This window comes from Uloborus diversus, chromosome 2, assembly GCF_026930045.1.
Source record: "Uloborus diversus isolate 005 chromosome 2, Udiv.v.3.1, whole genome shotgun sequence".
NCBI lineage: Eukaryota > Metazoa > Arthropoda > Arachnida > Araneae > Uloboridae > Uloborus > Uloborus diversus.
The window spans coordinates 192173195-192197629 of record NC_072732.1 but is presented as its reverse complement, the minus strand read 5'-3'; the positions used below and the strand labels follow the sequence as shown (position 1 = coordinate 192197629).

General features: G+C 35.6%; 1 protein-coding gene across 1 annotated transcript in view; it reads left to right on the top strand.

Moving 5' to 3' along the window:
• The first annotated feature begins 609 nt into the window (after positions 1-609).
• The window catches only part of LOC129216231 (insulin-like peptide receptor), a 239765-nt gene continuing 215939 nt past the window's right edge, over positions 610-24435 (top strand). Inside the window, exon 1 of the mRNA XM_054850429.1 lies at positions 610-942. The gene's annotated coding sequence lies outside the window, so the exon portion shown is untranslated. The remainder of the gene's footprint in view (positions 943-24435) is intronic.

Here is a 24435-nt window from a genome sequence, read left to right as displayed (position 1 = left end):
TAACAACCGTACGAACCGCCAATATGCTAGCTACTACAGCCTTGTATTCAAGTAGTTTCCTTTTTCATACTCGAATTCGACTAATTCGTTCAAATGCACAATCCGCACATAAATAAATTTGTTTAATTCAAATTTATGCAGTATTATGAGAGGATTTTTTTTTTTCATCAAACGTAGTACTAATAAACATTTCCTTTGACGAAAGAATGAAAATAAAAAAAGCATGAAATACACATTTAACAACAATTGTAATAATCCTTAAGCAAAAGGCTAGAACGACTTCAAGTAAGTAAAAGAAATCCGCTCTTCACGCATGTTTTATGAAAAGATAATTCAAATTAAACATAACTCAGATTAAATAAATAACTGAAACGCAGCGCAGAGATACGAAACCCGTAGACCGAATTTCCACTGCACATCACAAAACCGTAGCAGCTACCATCCCCGTTGCGGACTGGGTCTTTTGAATGGAATCGACCGTCGTGGTGCAGCCAATGAGCGTCGACGGTTGTTTACACTCTGCGATATGTGCGTAAATGATTGATTTAGAAGTCGTACGTTTTGGCGACTTGTTTACCAGAAGAGCGCGCAGTGAGTTAAGTACTTTCTACTAACATACCCAATTGTCGCGGGTCAGAATCGCAACTTCTATGGAATTTAAGTATGACTTTTTGTGCTGCTGTCGCGAATCGCGACTACAATTGTTGTCAATTCCAGCGAGAAAATGCCGCGTCTTCCACACCAAGATCTTGTTTCCGTCGACCGTGGTGTAGTGCCGTCGATTATTTGTAGGTGGTGCGCGGTGCTTACTGAATCATTCAGAAAAATTTCTGTGACCATCTCCGCATCCTATTAAGGGAGTTGTGTACTATTGTGATTGTTTTCTATCGAAGGATTGTAATCTTCAGATGTTCGTTGTGTACAATCGATGGAATGTCTGCAGTAAGTACTACATTTAATCTACCATTTTATGTCCTGCTTTAGTGAAGGATTCCCATTTATTTATATTTATTGGTGTTTGCTGCAGTAAATTCTGTTATCGCGCTTACGTACATTGTATTCGATGTATAAAATTCTACATTCTTCCGGGGTTTGAACTGTTTGTACGGGTGATCTTGAATTGTTTGATTGTTAATTTTGCTCTATTTTCGTTTTTAAATCATGTTTTGACTTCAAAAATTTTATTGTTGAAATTTTTTTAAATATGTACTGCATATAAAGCCATTACTGCACCATAAGTGAACGAAGTTAAACAAAAGCTGTCATTCGTTCACAGTCAAAATTGATAAAAACATTTTTTTTCATAAAATTTCATGATATTTCACGCTTATGATTTCAGCTAGAGCTGCTTTTTAACTTGAATAATGACAATTTTTTTTTTATCTTGAAATTTAGTACCGCGGGCTAATTTATTGATGCAGTAAAATATCTAATAATTTCCCTGTTATTATTCTGGAACAGCGTTCTTTATTTGCCCCTTATGTTTGTAAACAGCTAAATTTGCGATTAAAAACTTGTCAAAGAATAATTTTGCTATTTTCCCCACTTTACTTTTTTCTTTTTGCAATTGAAACTTTTTTTTTATTTGGTTCTTTGGTTTGCAATTTAAACAATTGATTTCTACTGAAAAATTTTAGATAAACAACATTATTGTGCATCAATAAGCCATGTAACTTCAAATTGTGTCGTCCGGACATTTTTTTCAACTAGTACAGTTATGGTTAGCAATAAATAAACGGTAATTATTTACTTTAAATTTTTCATGGAATCTTTTTTCTTTGGGTTGCAGTTACGCAATTGATTTCTACAGAAAAAAAGCTGGGAAAAAAAAAAGATAATTGTGCATCAGTAAGCAATGTAACTTCGAATCGTGCTCTCTGAACATTAATTCTAAAGGTACAGTTACAGTTATCATCAACGAGTCAATGAAATATTTACTTTTGCGCCAATAATATTCTTCAATTTCAATGTATACAAAGCCCAAAACTGCAAACATTCTACTCAGATCTGCACTTTATTACCGTTGGAATTAAAAAAGAACAACAATGATTGAAAATCTAGCTCGTTTAGCAATTGTTTAGATTTTCAGTTTGTTTGTTTTCTTTTTATAATTGATTTCAACAACAGATTTTGCACGATACAGTTTGGACCAATTATGAAGCTGTAAAAACGATGACGTAAGTGAGTAAAATATTGTATGTTAAAACACTGATTAAAAATACATTATTTTTTATTATGAGTCACGTAAGTCTTCATTGTACTATTCAAACGTTTAATGCAATGTTACTGGCCACTTTTTTTAAAATTCAAAAGGGGACGTGACAATTATACAAATGCGAACCATGTAACTTTCCCTACTATCTTTTTTTTTTTTATTCGAAAAAAAAATCGAAAAATAAATTCGAGAAAAAGTAAATTCGAAGAATGATTACAAAGCTTTTTCAGCAAAAATTTACGTGTACGCTTTTTCCTCCTCTTATTTTCCCTCCTTTTTAAAATGGGGAGGGGCGTAGACCTAGAGTTGTCGGGGACATATTTCTCCAGCCTAATTTTAGTACTTGCAGCAAGAAAAAGTAAATTCAACAATATTACGAAGAATACTTTTGATTTTCTTCCATCGTCAGCGTATGTTGGGATGCATTTTTTAAACAAAAATCCTCAGTATATATTCATGGTTATTCGATTTTTAAACCGAATGCTTTCTAATTTGGTCTTTTCATTTGTTTTTTCTTTTTTTCTTGTCATAAAAGTCACATGAGCTCCCAATTTTGAATGTAAATTCATTTTGTTGACCGTTTAAGCGACATAAAATATTGTATGTGGTATTTTAAGCACTTCCCATACTGTCAAAAAAAAAGTGACTCAGCCTGGGGTCCTAGTTTAAACAAAAATTGCCAATTCTAAAACAGTAGTATAACAGTAGTGAAAGGACTGAAGTTATTTCTGGCTGCGCTAGTGAAACTATGCAAACATGTCTGCCTTTTATAGCAACGATATTTCTGCTTTGAATATGCTAAAATAATAGGAACATTCTGTATTTGCTTTTAAATAGAACTAAACTTGAAGTATGAAAAGCATTGAGTGAGGAAACTATTACTTAATTACTTACCCTTAAGAAAGGGCAGGTCCGTCTTTTCCAATATTTTCCTGGGGGATAGGGACAATGAATGGCTTATTTTATCGAGAAGCAACAAAAACCACGCCCCCTTATGAATGTTGCACATCGATTTCTGAAAGTTAGAGGAGAGCATTTGACCCCCCCCCCCCCCCTTCATGACCCTCCACCCCACCCATGACGAGCCTAACAAAGAGAAAATCGTTTTGATTTTTTTTTTTTTTTTTTTTCAAGTTATAAAATGTTTCCATTGCTATTTGTTGTAGTATTTTAAATTCCTTGCATGCCATTTTTTTCTCATGTATATTATCGCCATTAGACTAACATTTGCATGCTCCTTGTTTATTAACGTTTTCCCCTCCCTCCCCCCGTTCCGTTCAACTATGAGGAGAAAAAAAAAAAACTTTTTATGATGTATTTGCTGGTCATAAATGCTAAAATTTCAGTTTATAAGACAAGAATTTTCTATAAAAGTTCGTTTTTAAGGCATGGGAAATTTGAAAAATATCAAATTACGATGCTGATTTTGTCTAGACAGAAAGAGATCTAATTGCGTAAGCAAAAACTATGACCGCTGCCAAATCGTAACTTTAACTAATGTATGAGTGAATTTTTCTGCGATTTGTTTTTCTGTTCAATTCATGACTTTTTATGGGAAATAATGATTTTTCTCATTTCCTGAACCGAGATATTGACGATATAAATTTTGAATTTGTGGGTGTTTGGGGCATGAAAACTTGTGAGATCAACTAGTGACGATCCCCACACCTACTGACGCATCGATCATTTTTTAAAATCAATTTCATGAAGGAAGTTTTTGACGAGTTCTGTCAATGAGATGTCTAAACAAAGAAGAATGTCTGCAAAACCAGAGGTTGCGTGCAGAATGCATCATTGATATTTTAGGGGGGGGGGAGGGGAGTGCTCTTTTTTTGAGGGATCTCATCCTTTGGGGTTTTATCTTGTGTTTCAGGGTTTCAGGGGTCGTGCCATTGCACTGGGGAGGGGGGCGGCTATCCTGTTAAAACATCTATTTAATACAGTCTAAAAATGCTTTCATATTTGCAAAACCTAATGTGGTCACATTGTTTCTAACGGGGGGGGGGGGGCGAAAACAAAATTTATCGCAATGGGTGGAAAATAAGGGGAAAAAAAACTTTGTTTTTTTGTTCTTTACTTGCTTTTTTGTCATAAGAAGTAATCGACTTTTGCAAATTAAAATTCCCTAAATATTACTGAATATTTTGTTTAGAACCTAGTTTATTGTATTTTTTTTTTATAGTTTTTTGTTTGTAATATTATTCCCCTGAAACGTCTGGATGATTCGTTACCGTTCGTGCTTCCACGAAATCAATTTTATTTTATTTACTTTAACCGTGATCAGTTATTGAAGACTATTTGCCAGTTTTGAAAATAAAAAACTACTTCAGTAAAGTTATAAAAGTTTTTGCCTTCCTCTAAAATGTTAGCATGTTTCATGCATCCGATTTGAAATTTCGCTTGTTCATAAAGACATGTGATTCTTTACATAACGAATATGCAGGTGTGCCCAACTAGGGAGGGGGGAAGCACCTCTGTCATGGAGCAGACTATGCCATTGAAATTTTTATGGGGGTTATTTTTAGGGGCATTTTTTTTTCTTTTTCTTTTTTTTTTTTTGTGTTGGGAGGGGGGGGGGGCGTCGTTGTTTTAAAAAGCATTAAAAATGAAAATTATTCTGATTTAATTTCACTCTCAAGTTAAAAGCAAGTTATAATTAACCTCTCGCTTGTCATAGGCCGGAGGCATGAATGCGTTATTTTGATCACCTGCCCTGCGTCTCATTTAAATACTTCGTGGTTGAATACACAAACAGATGAAGATTAAACTCATTGGATATGGGTACATGTTTGCGGCAGTTAAACATTTTTGATGTGAAACATTCTTTCTTGCTCGGTAGCAGAAACAGCGCGAAGAGGAAGGGGGGGGGGTTGCCTCAATTCTAGCTAATGAAGATTGTATTTTCTGGGAAAGAATCCACAGATAGAATGTACTTGTATTGGCATCTTATTTTTGAGCTGTTCTCTTTGCCGAGTTAAATTTTACAGGTAATCTAATGTTGAGTTATTTTGCTGACTATTTTTTGATTTATGCATTGCAGACTGCTGAAAAAAATCTGCTACCAGTTCTGACTAAAAATTATTAAATTTGTCATCAAGATTTAAGAAAAGTTGAAACGTGAAATGTAAGCGAGATGATCCTGAAGTGTGTCTAAGGTCTACTCACGGGGGGCAGGGAGTGGAGCAAAATGTACCTTCTACCAAATTAATTAGTATTCATTATTATTATTATTTAGAAAAAAACCATAACGCTAGAATTATTGTGCCAAAACATTTTTTCAAAGGGATAATGCTTCTTATAACCTTGGAACTCATGTATGGCTTTTTTTTTTTCAAAAGAAGTTTATTTCATAAAATTATCTTCACTTTCACAAAATGACCTTGGTACTTTGAGAAGGCCCTGTGTATCGGAATTTCCGGTACTGTAACCGGAATTTCCGTACTGTTAACTGAACTATGAAGTAGGGAATTTTATTTAAAGCAGATTACGAGTTGTGTTTTGAAAAGTACTTAAATACTGTGCAAAAACCATAATCAAAAGTTGAACCACCACCTCGTGGATAAATGTAGTGTCACATGATAATGCTTTTTTAAAATTTAATGAGAGCACATATTTACCTAAAATTGAAAGCCGGCAACTGTAGCAACAATGATGCAACACTCCCTGTTTTTTACCATTGTCACGTGATATTGATCACTAGAGAAATGTCATAGCTTTCCTTATTCATGTAATAATTACAACTTGCAGGATGCTAAAAAAAAAAACGAAGTATTAAAAGGTGTGACATTGAAATGAAATTTTTGTACGCACGTGTTTTTGAGCTACATTGAGCTGCTACTTCACAATGCATTGATAGTTTACTTATTTTTGTCATCTAGCTCTTTGTTTCCACTTTCGTATGTTGTCCAGCCTCCGACTACTTGACCCCAAAATCAGACGATTCAGACTCCACGATCCTAAGTAAATTTTCCTTTCTTATGATTCTTGGTTTCAATGTGTGTACATATTTACATTTTTAAAAAGTGAAGGTTGGTAAAAAAAAAAAAGAGAGAGAGACTTGTCCGCAGCAAACTTAACTTTTTAAAATTAATTTGCTAAGAATTTTCAAAACTTTCCCCTGCATCATTATGTTGACATAAAACAGATAATCACGTGAGTAGAATCACAACTTTTGGGGGAGGGGGGGGGGAGAGTCGAAATAACTTTCGCAAGAATCCCTCTTATTATTGCTGTATAGTTTTGCCTTCCTTAAAGGCATTCAAAGCAGCTACAAAATGATTCCAACAATCTGTTTTTAATACACATCTTTTTCTCTTTCTGTATTGAATTACAAAATGACTTTTAAGAAAAACACTTGGAATTATTGATGAGGGGACTGACTTCCGATGATCGATTTCTGATTAAACCCTCTATTTTACCCAGGTGGCCCACCTCTCATAATGGTAATCTTCAATTTCAGTGCAATGGCGGAAATTGGCATCTTTGTACAGAACACCTTATTAAATTCATATCGTCAAATTATTCGCTATTAAATTCATATCGGCGAACCAGTTCCACTAAAATTAGTAGTCTTCACATTTCTTCCAAACTTCCCGAAATACTATTGCAATAATTAGTGTCGAACGTATGCGTAAAATGTCATTTGAAGGAACTAAGCAGAGGTCACGACGGAGTTCATTCTAATGAGCGAATTGAAAAGGATTTCTCCTTTTTATTATTTTACTAGTGGTACCCGCACGGCTTTACCCGTAATAGAAAAATTAAAAGGTCTTTTAGTTCACCTGTTTATTTACAAATAATGTATGGTGAATTTTCTCGTCAATTCGCTTGTACCCATGTTACGGTTCCACGTTATGATAATTTCGAAATTTACTCGTCCATCTTATGATAATTTTGTTCTTAAAATTGGAATAGAAAAAGAACCACATCGAATTTTTGAAAAATCGCTTCGAGGTGCACACCCCCAGCTACAAACTAACTTTGCCAAATTTCATGAAAATCGGCTGAACGGTCTATGCGCTATGCGCGTCACAGAGATCCTGGCAGATAGACAGAGATCCTGACAGATAGCGATCCGGACAGAGAGACTTTCAGCTTTATTATTAGTATAATATAATATAAAGATTGGCGGCCATTTTTTTTAGTGACCACATTTTTTAAACAAATATTGTTCTTAGTTAAAGTTTGTTTTTAATTTGTTTCCTCAATGTGTTGTCCTCAGGGGTGCTCCGATAGGAGGTCACCGTGACCTTTCAAAAATTTCCTTATTCTGCAAACTTTTTCTGATGATTCGGCAAATTTGGGGGCATTATTGCAATTTTTTAATGCCTGAATGTCCCTTCTCATTAGATGTGCCTATATGTGTTGCGTACCAGTGTTTTGTCATTCGGACAAAATTTGGAGTTCCATTCGGCGAATTGGGAATTTCCACCCTCCCAAAAAGTTTAAGTTTGGGCGTCCCTAGCTGTCCTCTGAACACTACCGTAGCCAGAATTGTCTCCACAGTATGACAATCCAGAAATTTCTCCTAGGAGGCAGACCGTCATTTCAAAATTTTCCACAGGGAAGGTGAAGCATAGGGTATAATGCATTTTATAAGGTGATGGGGGGTGGACAACAACAAAATTCATAGTTATGTATAACTACATTATATTTCTATATTCCAGGGAGGGAGCAATTGACCCCCTGAGCTCCCTAAACACCAGCGCCCTCGGAGAGTCAATGACTATTACAATCAAGGATTGACTATTACAGTCAATACTACCTTGATAGTTATGTTAAACTAGAGTTGGCAATGTGGCTTAAAAATCATAAGCTGGCGTTGGGGGCGTTGTGCCGAACATCAGGGTCTATGTAACGTATCACTGATACAAAAACAGGTGATTCAAATTCTAAATAATCATAGGAATTTTACCAGAGAGGTTTAATCAACAAAAGAAAAAATAAATAAATAAAAATTGAATCAAATATTACAGCAACTCGTACTTTTAAGTTCTAACTTAATGCCGAACGAATAATTTAGAGAACAAAAGAAATCACCATGGGATAGTGAAGTCAAGATCCCTTCAGTGTTTCGCCTCCCAGGGTTTTACATTGACGTGTTCGTTAAAAGAAAAATTTTCAAGAAAAAGAAAACACACTCATACCCTTAATATGAGTAGGTGTAATCAAAAAATCATGTCGAACTTTTATTAGTTTCCCCAGACAGTTTCCTCCCCAGACATTGGAAGCAAGCGTAAACAAGATTTTAAAACTTGATTTTGATTCACTGCACCAAGCAAAAGCGAAGAAAGTAAACATAACTCATTGATCGTGTTGATGAACGTCAACACTTAGAATCGAATCGGTGTAATCACGTTGCCTATTATCATATACCACACCCATCAAAAGTGTACCACACAATGCTCGGTTATTAAACTTTCACACGAAATAAAACAAAATAACGCATGCAATTGCTCCATTTTTGTTTCTAATTCGCGATTTATTCCAATCATAAAGTAAATATCATTCCAATCATGATATGAAAGTTAATTAAACAATGTTATAAATGCAAAAATTTGCAAAGCCTTGCAGTCAAGTTCCTTTACACCGGTAAATTTACATCTTTTGCGTTGAAAAAGGGTTCCTTGAAACTTGTGTCGGAATCTTTTTTTTTTATTTATTTATTTTATTTATTTTTTTTTTTTTGTGAAAATTTGTGTTTTTGTCACATTATTTAATTCACTTATTAGCACAACAGAATTCCTTCCAATCGCTGTAAAAACAAAGTACATTTTTAAAAACAATTTCAGAGGAGAACTATGCCAAGTTTTAAAATATCTATCATATAAATATGGAATCTTGCGAACTAAATCATATTGCCAAGTCAATACTTTCTTAAATTCCGTGGAGGAATTTTTAAACAGTTACCCCCCCCCCCCCCCCCCACCCCATCTTCCCACCTCCAGACACAATTTTTCAAAGGTTGATTGATGACGAAATCGGCAAAAGAAAGTTGCAATGCCGGATTTATGTATATGTGCAGAACTGGAACAATTAACATAAGTTAAAACACAATCAGCAAAAGTCTCCAAAATATTGGTATGTTATGACAAAACTAAGACAATCAAGAAAATTTTTCTACTTCTGTCCCATCTCTACCTTTTAGCGTGAAGCCTTAGGTTCAGTCAAGAAAATTGCCAAGAAAACTTATCTACTTCTGTCCCATCTCTACCTTTTAGCGTGAAGCCTTAGGTTCAGTCAAGAAAATTGCCAAGAAAATTTTTCTACTTCTGTCCCATCTCTACCTTTTAGCGTGAAGCCTTAGGTTCAGTCAAGAAAATTGCCAAGAAAATTTTTCTACTTCTGTCCCGTCTCTACCTTTTAGCGTGAAGCCTTAGGTTCGGTCAAGAAAACTGATTTTCCCTGCAGCTGCAACAGTTAAAAGTTAAAATTCAAAGAAGAAAGGAGCAGGGCGGTCATTCCAAGCTCGTTAGCTTGTGAGATCGAGATTTTCGCTCACGTGATCGGTTGTGATGTAGAGATGTCACAAAGTAGTATTCTAGTCTACTAGAACTTAGCTTGCGGCTAGGTTCGAGTAGATTAGAATACTACTTTGCAACATTTCTACGTCCCAACCGATCACGTGAGCGAAAATCTCGATCTCGCAAGCTAACGAGCTTGGAATGACCGCCCTGGACAAGGGGCACGCTACGACACTGATGGACGCCTTGAGACAAACACCCAGTTCCGCCCAAACAATCGACCTAACTCCTCCCGTATTATCACGCCTTAACCGGCATGCCGGAAAATTCGAATTTTCCGGCATGCCAGATAATTTGAGGTTTATTTTGCAACAAAACAAAAGTAAATTTTCCCATTCAGTTCCAATCAGAAAGCAAACTATTGTTACTGCGACTCGTTCCTAATTTTTTTAGATAAAATTGTTTTTGGTTCCTTTTAGAGAAGTAAGTTTAATTTTTATTTATTGAATAGCTATGGTTAAGTCTTTAGCACTGGCTTAGGGACGGTAACTTACTGCTTAAATGTTTGTGTAGTTTTAATTTAATTTTTATAAAATGAGTGGTTATTGAAAAAAAATAATTTCTTGTTGAAATAACAAATGACATTGTTAGTTAATATTTTTACAAAATCAAACTGTTTATTAATACTAACAATGTAGGAATGGAACATATATTATTTTTTAAGCTGAACATATATATTTTTATAGTATTATTTTTTTTTCTCCTAACCTCGATTTTTTCGGAATGCCGGAAAGGACCAGGCAAGCGTTATTTGAAAATCTGGTGACCCTTGAATTTTGCGGCATACCGGATAATGAGGGGTAATACGGTATATTCCCTGATCCCCTATATCCTTTTCACTTGCTTGATTTTTTATGATTTTTTTTATTTGATTGAATGACTGAAGATCATCTATATAGAAACCTTTGATGTTGGAAATATGTCTCCGAAGCGTCATTTGATACCCGACAAATTATCGAGACGCTGTCGAACGTGGTGCTTCTTGAGAGAGCCAGCTGCCTTGTGGCTTGGACGGAGATCTAACCAACAATACGAAATTCGCGCGAAAAAAGGTCTCGAAAGCGACGAGGAAGCATCCAGATGAAAAACAAGTTTCAAAACGTTGTTATTATCCTCTTACACATTGTGGCTACATTAAAATCATGTTTCGAGATCGGCTTGTTTTGTTAAATGTTTTCGACTTCAAAGTTGTCAACCAGTTTGACTTGCAGCTTTCGTGGCATTGAGTCTTTTGAATTTCTGTGCACTAAAATGGTACATTGCACAGACTGGTGCTTGGTTTTCTTTTTCTTCTCTCTCTCTCATTATTATTATTATGCTTTTAACTCTTTGGGGGAGGATCATAACCTTTGCGGTAGAGTCGGGGGAAGTCACTGGTGCGGCCCAAAAAGTTTCCTTGTCTGGTAAATTTTTCTGACAATTGGGCAAATTTGGAGACAAAGTACAACATTAAGATTCTTTTCTCTTTTTAAATTTTTTAAATTCTTTTGAAGTTTTTTTTTAAAATGATGCCGTATTTTATCATTCGGTGAAATTGGAATTTCATTCGGCACTTTGAGGATTTTCCCCATCCCGAAACTTTTAGTTCGATACGCCCCTGGATAGAGTATAAAAATTGCGATGCTTTCTCAAAAAAAAAAAAAGAAAGAAAGAAAAAGAAGAGAGCAATAACTTGATTCTTCATTTTTTTGAGTAATCACGATTGCTTATTGTTCTCATTTGACTGTTTTTGACGTCTTTTGATTTTTCCCACCGCCACCCTTCGCACCATCTCCGTCGACGGGCTCCTCACGATGCCGCTCCTATAGCGAAAGCCGTCTCCAGGTTGCATCCATGTCCTACACACACGCGCATACATACACAACTACACACACAAACACATACACACACATACACAAATACATACACACATACACAAATACATACACACACATACACAAATACATACACACATACAAACACATACACACCCATACATACAGACACCCACACATACACACACAAAAACATACACACACATACACACAACTACTCACACATTCATGCCTGCACACAGACACAAACACATATGCCTTCACGCACATATCCCCTCCCCCACACACACATTCATACACACAACTACCCACACACTTATGCCAGTACACAGACACAAACACACATGCCTACACACACATACACATAACCCCTACACACAAACACATACCCCCACACAGTGGCGTAGCTAGGGAGGGGCGGAGGGGACGGTCTGCCCCGGGCGGCACTTTTAGGGGGCGGCACTTTCACACTTTTGATGTGAAAGAATTTAACACGTTGTTTCTCTTGTGGACATCTCAGCATTATATCGTTAGTTTTTTCTCTTCCTTCATCTGAAGTTACAGACCGAGGGCGGTGTCACATTTTTCGGGAAGAGCAACCGAACCTTCCTATTGCTTAAAGTCACCAAACAGCTCAAAAGTGCAGATTTAGGCTGAGTCGCGAAACATTTCCAAGGGATAACGCCCGCTCCATCCTTTTACATCTCGTCTTTTAACCAAATATTGAGTTTTTTTAATTTAAATATTAACAAATTCTTGAGGGCGGGCAAGCCCTGACTCTTTCTTTAACGTGATTAAAGATAGTCTAATATGTGTATTAAGGACATCAACTTCGAAAATAGCTTAAAGTTGGGATTTTGAAACTTAAATGTTCAGAAAAATTCTAAGGTAGGGACCCCAAATGTGCACGAAATCACCTAACGTCATCACAGTTGGCTCCAAATTTCGTTTTTAGAAATTTCTGAGGGAAGATCGCAAAGCCTTCTTTTCTCAGTGATTCAGATCTTAAAATAAGCAACAGTTTCGAAAAAGATTTTGAGAGGGAAACCCCCTTCCGAACTCTCTCTTATGACGTTGCCCGTCAAACAACGGCTAAAATCGCGTTTTTAGGACTTCATTTTCAAAAAGTTTCATAGGGAGATGGGAAAACCATCTGACCACCCAATATTTTTGGAAAAAATTGGAAACTTATGCCGTCAAAGATAGCCTACAAATGCGTTTTTGAAACTTTGGCATCGGAAAATTTCTAGAGAGTTCCCGAACGTTCCCTATTCTCTTTAACGTCATCAAAGAAAGACTAAAATTGATTTCAAGTTTGAAAATATTTCGGGAGGAAAATCCAGTCTTTGTTGGATTCAGAGGAGGCCCTTACACCAGTAGATATGTCCTACATTTACGTGTGTTTCAGTTTAGTTGAAAAGTTTTCCGGATAGCGCCGCTGAACCTTCCCCAATATCTTCATGTATCCAAAGGTAGCCTAAAATTGCTTTTTTAAGATTTCAATTTCGACGAATTTCCTTGAGAAGTCCCAACCCCCTTAATGTCACCAAAGAAAGCATAAAACTGATTTCAATTTAAAAAAAAAAAAAAAATCTGGAGGTAGTTCAAAGCCTTTTTTCTAGAAGCGTTACCGAAAATTACTTAAATTCTGAACTTAAACTTAACTTTTGGAATTTTTCGGTGGACCTCCTTTCCTTCCTTTTTTGTGTCTTCTTCAAGAAAAATAAGAAGGTAATTTTTTTCTATTTTCTTCTTTATTAAAATACTTTTGACTCTTAAATATATTAACTATTTCCCATCAAAAGGGCGGCAAATTGTGGAACCGCCCCGGGCGGCAGAAAGCGTAGCTACGCCACTGCCCCCACACACAAACACACACGCCTACATACACACACTCGTGATTGCGAAAAACATAATTCAAGATGTCAAAATACAAATTATTTTTTTTATTTTTTATTTATTTTTTTTTTTTGCTAATGTTCAGATTTTAATGTCTCAGAAACAGTTAAAAATGAAATTTTTAAATTATTTATGTCCAATAATTTATAACATAAAATTTTAACATAGTGGACACGTAATTTCAATGGGGATTAAAAGGGGATAAAAGAAGTTGCAATTACTTTGTTAGGAAGAAAATTTAATAACATCTACAAGAGTATTTCACGCATTGAATATCGAAAATACGCTTCAAAAATTTAGTCAGTCTTATTTTCATATTTCTTATTTTGAATAAAAATTTAGCATCGAGGAAAATGGACGAGAATGCAACTGAAAATTTTAAAATATCACTGATGATTTTTTTGTTTTTGAAAATTTAAAATGTAAAAATAAAAGTAGTACACAACTCTTTATTTCATCCAGTTTATCTTTAGAGAGGTTTTTTCTTTCTTTTTTTATGAAATTGAATTGTTCGCTATTTAGGTATACCTCCCATAATGTCTAAGATTATTTTAACGCCTTGGGGGAAAAAAAAGAAAAAAGCTTAGCGCTTTGGTTTAAGGAAGCTATGTAGCGCTCCTGTAGTGGTTTGATAAGTGCATTGAATTATTTTTGAGTTTGTTCCGGATAGTTTAAATACTGATATCATTTTATATCACTTTCGTGTTTAACCAATGTCTTTTCTATATTTTCGCTTTTTTTTTACTATTGTGCCCTTCCCCCCCCCTAAGAAGGAGAAGCAACCCCCTTCCAATATATATATATATATATATATATATATATATATATATATATATATATATATATATATATATATATATATATATATATATATATATATATATTCATCAACCCAATATTTGGTAACATGTCAGAAAGTATTACATTTTTATCAAAACTCTTTCCAAAATTCACTTTTTACGAGATAAAACATTGTTGTCTAACTTTGTTTTGGAGATTATATTATAAATGCTACGTGTCATTTTATTACCCTGTCATTTAAAGAAACAAATTTCTACATCATTTGCTTCATGAATCATCGTTCATTTTTATTAGTTTTTTTTTTCTTTCCTCTTTTCTTTCTTTTTCTCTTTTATTTTTATTTTAGTTTTCATGAATTTAGCTTCGTTAGTCCTCTATCCGTCTTAGAATTTAAAATTTTCGTGACGTCGTTCTTACCTTGCCATTCTAGAGTCAGAAAAAGAATATGAACACACATGTCATGAAAACAAATTTAAGTCAGAAAACGAAAACAAGCCTCAAAAATTTACAGGAATACAACTTATTGAGCATTGAGCAAGGGCGGATCCTGGAAATGTTCAAGGAGGGGGCGATTTTTTACCGTTACTCTTTGAACCTTTAATTTTTAGAAATTTTTGAAGGAATATACGGAATCCTTCTCTTACTTTTGCGTAATCAAAGTATGTATCCAACAGTTGTGTTTCTTTTGAAAAATATTCAGGGGAAGGGGGAAGCCCTGGAACCGATTTCTAATATCTAAGATCGTTTAAAATTGAGGTTTTGCAACTTCAATTTCGAAAAAATCCTGTAGAAAGTTCTGGTCCCTATCACCAGAGCAATAAGAGATGACTCCGTGATAATTCCGAGGAAGAGAGCACCTTTCTCCTAACACCAACGAAGATTATGTAACATTGCCGTTTTGGATCGGCAATTTTTTATTATCGGTTTTAAATATCGAAAATATACTTGAAAAAGGCTCCTGTATCTCGCTCAAGGAGAGGGACGATCGCCCTCATCGCCCCTCCCTTGTATCCATCTTTGGCATTGAGTGATGATAAAAATATATCAAAACTGCTCTGAAGTAGAATTGAGGTTTTTTAAATGCCATTCACCAAGGTATTTTCAAATTAACCAATTAATTTATTTTGTAGGTTTAATTTTATCGGGATTAAGCTAATCCAACCAGTGAATAACCACCTTCCAGTGCAAAAACAAATCAAAATTTGTTTTGAGAATAAGATTTCAAAAGTGTTTTCTCTGATAAATTGGCAATAGAAAATTTCTTCTACAGTAGAAAGTCGAAAATCCATACGTCAATGAACCGAAACAACATTTTAAAGTTCTCTCAGTCGAAAATCAGTGATTTTTTAAAAATGAGTTAAGACAATTTTTCCTTCCAGAAATCAATTGAACTTTCTTTGTGCGAGGTCGGTGTATTTTCCAGTAGTGTTTTTTCAATGGGGTCGTTTCCAAAAATTTTAAGGTATTTTTTTCTGAAAGAGCATGCTTAAAAACATAGGATCTGACCATTTTTTTGAAATATTTTGGCTAAGTTCAATATTTTTTAAAAATTACTTTAATCGGTGCGCTTTTATTGTTAACGCTTCTGCCGATGACATCACAAAGGATGAAATGCCAATCAATGTTGCCATTCACAGACCACAATATTTTATTGGCTTCTTTACTCACCTGTACTGGCAACGATATGGTTGATAGCAAAAGTAGAGCGCAATGTTTAATTCGCTTCTTGATTATCATAACGTGAAAACGCGGTAGAAAGATGCGCCAAAGTGCATCATTTGTGACGTCATAAAGGCCACGCCTTGTTTGAAAAATCAAACATTTAAAAAAATTAATTGAAAAATAACTGTTGAGAAAATGAAAGTATTTTTTGAGTCCATTATATTTTTTTTTGCTTCTTCTATCAACTTCAGTGACTAAAAATAGTACTTCTGACTGAAGGAAACAACCCCATTTTCTTTGTTTAATTACTGTTTAAGAGCTCCTCACATAGTACATATGCAGTACTAGTGTTTCTCCCCGATATTATTAGGAGGGCGCTGTGCTTTGCCCATTTTTAAGTGACCTGTTCAATGCGTCATGCCCCCCCCCTCCCTTTTTTTTTCTTTTCATTTCTCGGTGCACCTTCCTAGCCCTTTCAAAATGTATCAACACTTAATCACAAAAGCAAATTTTCTTGCCCGAAAGGTAAAAATTCACTCCAAGTTGACTTTAAAATCCAACTCTTTTTAATAGGATTATCCCAGAGGGTTAACCCGCAAAACTTTCCACTACTTTTTTCTTGAAATATTTTTTTTAAACAGGACCATTTTCAATATGGAGGTGCTTTTTTTTATTAGGAAGTGCCCTGCACCTGTTTAAATCTAGGGGTACTAGATCTAAATAGGTTTAACTGAACACTAAGTACTAAAATGTCTTTTCATTTATCCGTTTTGTTCAGTAAACAGTAAAGTTAATTTTTGTTGAATTTTGTTCAAAATGTAATTACATATTGTAGCGTATTACATATTATTGTAGCGTATTACATATTGTACTGTATTGTATGTTATGTTTTTACATCTTTTGTCACCACTTCTTCTATTTGATCAAAAGACGTACTATTTTCCCAAACGGTTTCTTTCTTGGTCATTTTTGAAAATCCGAACATGCATATAATCCTAAGAAAAGAATATACGTCAGGATAATGTTGCGTTTGGTGTTTAGTTGTTTTAGACGCGTTCATTTACTCGGTTGTTGTACTTTTTTTTTAAACTCCGACGGGCAAAAAGAAAAAAAAATGAATTAATTTAATAAAAATTAAAAAAAAAAAGGCAGAACAACAAAAGTGCTCCCATCTTTTTTCTCAGCAATTGCACATACACCCTGAAAGATTTTTTTTCAATGTTTCTGTCTTTTCAACGATTATAGTCAACTGTTTTGTCGCACCATTAAATGCTTTGGTATTTTTAAATTCATACTTAAATATTTTTATTGAGCTCGGCCGTGATAAATGTGGTTATCTTAACAATTCATTATTTCCTGTCTAATGCCCTAGCGGTTGATGACTTATCTCGACTTGGAAAATTGCCGATTTGTATAAATCTTGCGTACTTAGCAAGTCTTCGTTTTGCTGAACTTTTACGTCTTTCCTTTTAACGGTGCATTGGCTCTTTTTTATCCTTTCATCCTTTCAATCCTTTCTGTCCTGTTGCTTCTTATATAGGTATTTAATCGACTAAAAACACATTGTATTTTTAAAATGTCCACTGAGAATGTAGTTAACAGCATAAAAAACTACTTCGCATTTCATTTATAAAATTGACGAAAAGGAAGTGGTCCCCTCTTTTCACTAAAAGTGCCTTTTTTAGTTTCAAGTACCTTAAAAGTCCGATTTTTCAAAATCTGACCCATTTTTCTCCTTTTCCTTTAAAATTTCAGTTTCATTTTGAATCTCCCCTTAACCTCTTTTATTCATTTGTATTTTTTTCTAAGAAAAAATATGAATGTGTTGCTTTCACTCCTACGACGATAATTTGTAAGTTTTGAAGTAAAAGAGGAGCGAAAGCTAGATTTCGAAATTATTGGTTAACTGGATTCATTCAGAGTAGTTTTTTTCTTTTGATTATAAGTCAGTGGTGCCCATCTTTTCTGCCCCCGCAGGACGCATCTCATGTTAAGATGAATATCGAGGGCCAGAACACATATGAACTTAAAATATTATTTACATAATTTTTAATAGCTCTGTTAGATAATATTTTAATGACGTTGGAAAACAGAGAAAAGGAAACAAATTTACAAATTAAGAATTGTTATTATCATTACAGCTTTATTATTTTATTAATAAGAAAGTTTTTCTTTCTTTCTAACGGGACTAGTCTTTCGCAGACCTAGTGCGATCCCTTGATACGGCATCCAGTCTTTCATGGTCTTTCATAAAGGTGCGGATATCAATGGCATTTTTAATTTTGGCGCCAAGTTTCCACCAGATGGAAGCACCTGGGCTCTTTTCGATGCGAAACTGCACAAGGGATTTATTTTTGCCAAGGCATTTAAAACCAAACGGGATCTTTTACATACCGCATAATCATACGTATGGACGCTGACAATTTTTCGCATCTCGAAAATCTACCGCCTGGCTACCTCGGGTCAGAACCCGCGCTGAAGGCCTTAGCATCATGCCGCCCAGCAAACGATAAGAAAGTTTTTATCTGTGTTTTGGAAACCAATTTCTGACTTTTTGGGCTCTAAATTTTCAATAAATCGTTCTTAATATCGAATGAAGATCATCGGTTTTGGAAGGTCCCAGAATATATTTTTAGATTCGTAATATTTAACATGACAACGGGCTTCGCGAGCTAGATATGGCGCGCGGGCCATAGGTTGGGCACCACTGCTCTAAGAAAAAGTAATTTTAATTTAAGACAAAATCCTTTTTCTGCCGATTGATTGGCTAAGATTCATTCAGCATAGTATTCGAAGCAAAGTAAGTTCAATATATTTTTTCCTTCTGATTATTTGTCTAAAATTAACATTTTAACACAAAAATAGTCTCCTTAAACGCTTAATTGTTCACGCTTAGCTGATATTTTCACTGTGTTTTCGGTTTTATGATTGTCGATAGGTTAATTTTCGATTTAAAAAGTAACTTTGGCAACATAACTCGCACTTACCAAAATAATTAAAACTTCATCAGAATCGGATCTTTCCTGCCCCTCCCTGTCGGAATGAAAGACAGATGAACACAGATACGTTAAGAATTGACAAATAGAGCAACAATAAATAATAGTAGAAAAGAAGCGAAAACATTTGCAACTGCAAAAAGTAATAGCCATTGGAAACGCCTAGTGTTTACTGGAATGTCTTAAATGCAGAAGTCAAATGACTGTGACGACTGTTGTTGTTTTCGAGAATAGGATGCGTGAATTTGCATTCCGTGCCTGTGTTCACAATTGCCTATTTAATAGTAATGCTCGATTAGAATTATTGCCATTTACAACTGCTTCCAGCAGAAAGTTGGAGTTATTCTCGCAACCATTTTTGAGTGTTAGAAAAAAGAAAAACACATTTTGTAACCTTTTTTTTTGTCATTTATTTTTGTCCATGAGAGGCATTTTATCGGAAATTCTATCTTTAAAATAAGTTGTAAATCGATTGAAATCTCGAAATTGATACACGTGATATGTACTGTGTGTTTGATAACTGGGATGTGTGATCATTTTAACAACAACTTGCAGAGTTTATGTAGGTACTTAAGAAAGGTTGATTCTATAAAATCAAACATACAAGCCGAAAAAATATGGTAATCGAGGAATTGAAATTTATTTGGAAATCTAAATGAATTCCATAAAACTATTTGAGAGCTCTTTTTTACTAACCAAAGCTCATAAGTGATAAATGCAAATACACATTATAATCTCGTTTATCCAGCCCCCGTTCAAATTTAGAGAGTTGGAAAAAAGATATATTTATGCAATAAGCTGTGTACAATGTTGCCAACTTTTTTTAAATCTAAAATAACGAGTAGAACTTTATTTCATAACTTAGCCAGGGGACTACAGCACGAACCAGGTTCGTAATTCGTTTTAAATTGATGTAATAATTATTATCTCTTAACTAGAAAATCACCCATCAAGGTGTGACAGTTGAAAATTGCTGCTACATTTGAACGAAGCCATTGCTTGTTTGTGGTATTTTAATAGTTAAAATTGTAACCTTAAGTGGACCTTAAGTGGATTGACCCTAAACTGCAGTAGGTAGCATTCATGGTTGACCGTTTTTTTTCGTTTCTTCATTCCCCTGAAATGAGTCTTACCAGTAAACACGCGGGTTACTTCGATCATTGGCTATTATTTATGTGAGGATAATTTGGGAAATTTGTGGAATATTGTGGGCTTTTTTCTTCCGTTTTCAACAAATACAATAAAATGTAAATAAGGCAGTTTAAAATAGAGAAATGGAGGCTCAACGTTTGCTTAAATGGACTGAAATGCTCACGATGCCTGTAAAGTCAATTTTTACTTTTCAAAACTTCGCTGATAAAGAGGGAGCGTTTCTTTTTTTCTGGACATAAGCTTTATCCAATGTTATCTCACATTTCTGAAGTTCACGTGTAGCCGTCTCGATCTCCTTATCAACTTCAACTGATACAGGTTAAAAACAAATTTGAAGATAAAATCGACATAAAATCCGCTTTTGTGGAATTTTGACAGAAGTGTCGCTGCATGTTGGCTCTGGATTGACGCACGAAATGGATTTCGTACAGTAGACTCCCGTCCATCCGGCTCGCGGCAATCCAGTTTCCGTAATATCCGGTCTTGCAAAAATGAGAAATAGTGGAATCAACCGTTTTTGAAACTTGCTGTTGAAGGTGGTGGAAGAAAATTCGCTACATACAAACTGAAATCTGAAATTTTTGGTTTCCTGCGACTGTATCCAGGTGTTGCTTCAGGGGGGGGGGGGGGGGCTCACGATCTTCTTTCAAGAGAGACCAAAGATAACTCAAAACCCCGTTATTGGGGCTTACATTTTGAAAATGTCATCTTAGACCTGCTATTTACTGTCGAAAATGACACTTTTGACCAGGACTGCGGAGTCGGAGAGAAAATGACAGACTCCGACCCCAAATATTTTAGAATTTTCGACTCCGACGCCTTCACCCCTAAATCAGTCCGACTGTGACTCCGACTCCTCAAGAACTGGCCTAGTTGCGGTCTTTGAAGAAAATGACCGACTCCGACTCTTAGTACTTCAAACTTTAGACTCCCGATTCCGATTCCTTTTCTTCAAAATCAGTCCGACTCCGCAGCCCTGCTTATGCCTCCTCTTCCAAATGGACCCCTCCAAAACCTGAAGCTAGATCCGCCCATGCATTGTGTAGCATTAATTCAATACTCAGGGGTGTCGACCCCCCTAAGGGCAAGGACGCGCCCCCTCAATATCGCGGAGACCACCCAAAATCAAGAACCTCCCCCCAAATGAGAAAAATACCCCTCAAAACATTCCCCCTTTAAATATTTCAATGGAAGTCTGCGCCATGACTCTCCCCCTCCCAGGTGGGCACCCCTGCAATACTGCTGCATGCAGGTTAAATGGCGGTATCTGCAGAAATTAGCTTTGCGATATTTGAAGAAACGCGGTTTGGATTCAATGCTAACAATAGGGAAATGTTGGAATTAGACGTTCTTTCTCGCGCTTTTTTTCTAGCAGAAACCAAATAAGCAAACTTGTACAATAAAGCTAACGTACAATAGATCACAAAAATGCAAAACAATGAAAACTGAAAAATTTGCAGTTTTATGATTAAAAATTTGTTACCTTACGTCCACGGCGGAATGCAGGTAGCATTTTGAACCTACTTCCTACCAGGTACAAATTGGGATATGCTGAATGAATTTCTTCTCATACTATATTTCTAGAAATTATAAGCATTTTAAATTTTTTTCCTGAAACTCTTTCCTTATTAGTCCTATATTTTTATGAAACTCAACCCTTGTGCCCTATTTGAAATGTAAGCTTTTCAATCGAACTGTGCAGAATGAATGATATGAACGTCCTTCCCTTCCCCCAGAATCTGCTCAAATGACAGTAAATATGATACTGAAGTGGTTTTATGTTTGTAGGGGGGATGAGAGATCTTAGCCATCGTGATACCCGTATGACCAAAACTATCACGATCTTGACTGTTTAAAGCCGATTTTCTAGATAATGCAATGTCATTGTCGGTCGTTTGAAGTGGATTTTTGGTGCCCTGATATCATTCGCGGTCGGTTAATAGTAGATTGTGGTGATGTGACATCACGCGGGTTATGGTGCTGCGTGATTGCGTTCATTGTTTTGTTTATCTGCAATTATTGTTATTTCGTTATTTTTTTTGTAAAACAGATGCTCAGTTTCTTATTTATCCAAAAAACTATAGCTCATTATCATTTCGGCGAAATACTCTTGTATCTGATGTAGATGGCGGCATTAAAAGGTTTCGTAACAATGTGGGGGTTATGCTCATGTTCACAACCTTTTGACTTGCTGTAGCGCAGCAAGTTGAGAGTTTGCGTCAGGGCCGTAAACAGAAAGTAATTTCGGGGAGGGTTTAAAAAATTTCTTGCGGAGCTTAGCGCTATTTGCACTTATGTTTAAGTCGTCGGGTTATCTATTATGAAAGCATTTTATGCAATTAATGTACATATGAAAGACATTTGAGTTTTGGAACAATATTTTTTTGAAAATTTTGTATAAATGAACATTTAAATACATAAAATACACCGTCAGCTCATTCAATTCCAGCCGAGGACTGCAGTTTCGTGCTTATTAGCACTCATCAGCCCGCATAGGAAGTGATAGCTACCAGTTTGTTTGGCACTCTTGGCTTCCTTAAGAGGTTTTTTTTTGCCTCCAGCTCATTCACTTCCTATGCCGGGCTGATGAGTGCTAATAAGCACGAAACTGCAGTCCTTGGCTCGAATTGAATGAGCTGGCGGTGTATTTCATGTATTTCTGCCTTAGCTCTGGCTATAGGGCGGTAATTTACTGAATATGAACATTTAAATATCAAACCGAACTTTTCTGGGGATTGAACCCTAAGACCTCCCCCCTCCTTTGTATACGGCCCTGGTTTGTGTTGAACCCACCAAGAATCCTTGCAACCTTTTTTTTAGTCAATTATTGATTCTTGAACTCCGCCTACTCTAAACAGATAGAGAAGGGGTGGCCAACCTTTTAGGGAAGAGTGCCACTTTTTGGAGGAAAAGTTGTCTTTGCCGCTTTAATTTTAACAGAAGTTCGAGTTGGTGTAGATCCCAATCAACTCGGATTATCGGGATTCGAATGTATTATAATATTGTTTAGTTCAGAAAGATTTGTGTGCCTTCTTCCTTCCTTGCCCATGTGATCCATACGACGCATTACCATGTTTCCAGATAAAGTTATTATAGCGGCCGTATTTTTCACTTCATTATGATTACATTTGTATTTACAATGAAATATAAACTAACCATAAGTTTGACTTTAATTATTATATTCGAACACAAGTGGGGCTTTTAGAATTTGGCAGAATTTCTGAAAACGACATGATTTTTTCAATTTTTAAAATTGTTCACTAAGTTTTCGCCTACCACTCTTACAATCCGCTGTGTCACAATGTAGCACCGTGGCGCAGGTTGGCCAGTCCTGAGAGAGTAAGCGATATTTTAGGCCATGGGGGAGCCTAGTGGATAGAGTGCTGGACTCGGAAACGGATGGATCCGAGTTCGGAGCCCGACGCTCTCAAATATCAAACCGAGTACAAAATCCGTGGTTTTTCTAAGTCTTGGGGTTAGTTCCTCGCTGTTACATTAAGTGCTAAGTACTGGAAACTCGTCCCCTTAAGAACACTTGATTTTGAGCTATGTTGCCAGTCTTAGTATGAAAAGGTATTTCCGAAGGAGATGGTTTCGAATTAGTACTTTTTAATTTTACTTTTATACTTTTATTGCTCCCCCTTTTCACCATGTCCTCCCAGAAGGAAATGTGGGTTGAGGTAGTGGTTTCAAGTCACATGTTCGCATTTCTATCGGGACTATCTTATGCTTGTGAGCGATTTTTTTGCGTTTTAAATGACTTCCTTTATTATTGGGTACTTTTTGCAGTTCCTGATTCAGATTTCGAGAGCAAAATTAACCTACAAATTCTATTTTGGATCTCAGGATGGGTCCTCCAAGGGCTATTTTTATCTGAAAATCGACCCCAGGGTCCCAACCTTAAATTTTTGGGAGGACTGAATTTCTCAATTTGCCTAATCGAGCTCCAAATTTTGCCGTGTAATGATAATTTTGCCGGATCGAACTCCAAGTTTCGCTAAAAAAAGATGATAGTGTTGCCGAATAAGGAAATGTTTGGAAGGTCGCAGTGACCTCCCGTGGCTTCCCAACGGGGGATCTGATCGATCCATCCCAAAATTTGCGGTTGCTGCTGAAACCTGCCTTTCACTAAATTACCAGCTTTGATTAAAGCGTAACACTTGTCACGTAATAATTTCAAGTGTCATTATTATTATCTTATTGATGAATCAATTTTTTTGAGCGTAATATGAGTTAATATTTCCAGTAAATTTCTAATCTATTATTTTTTACGGAGAAAAATAAATGTCTCTAAAACTACTTTAATTTAAAAATAAAAATCGCATAATAAAACATACTAAAAGTGATATTTATTACTTTGAGGTTGATTAATT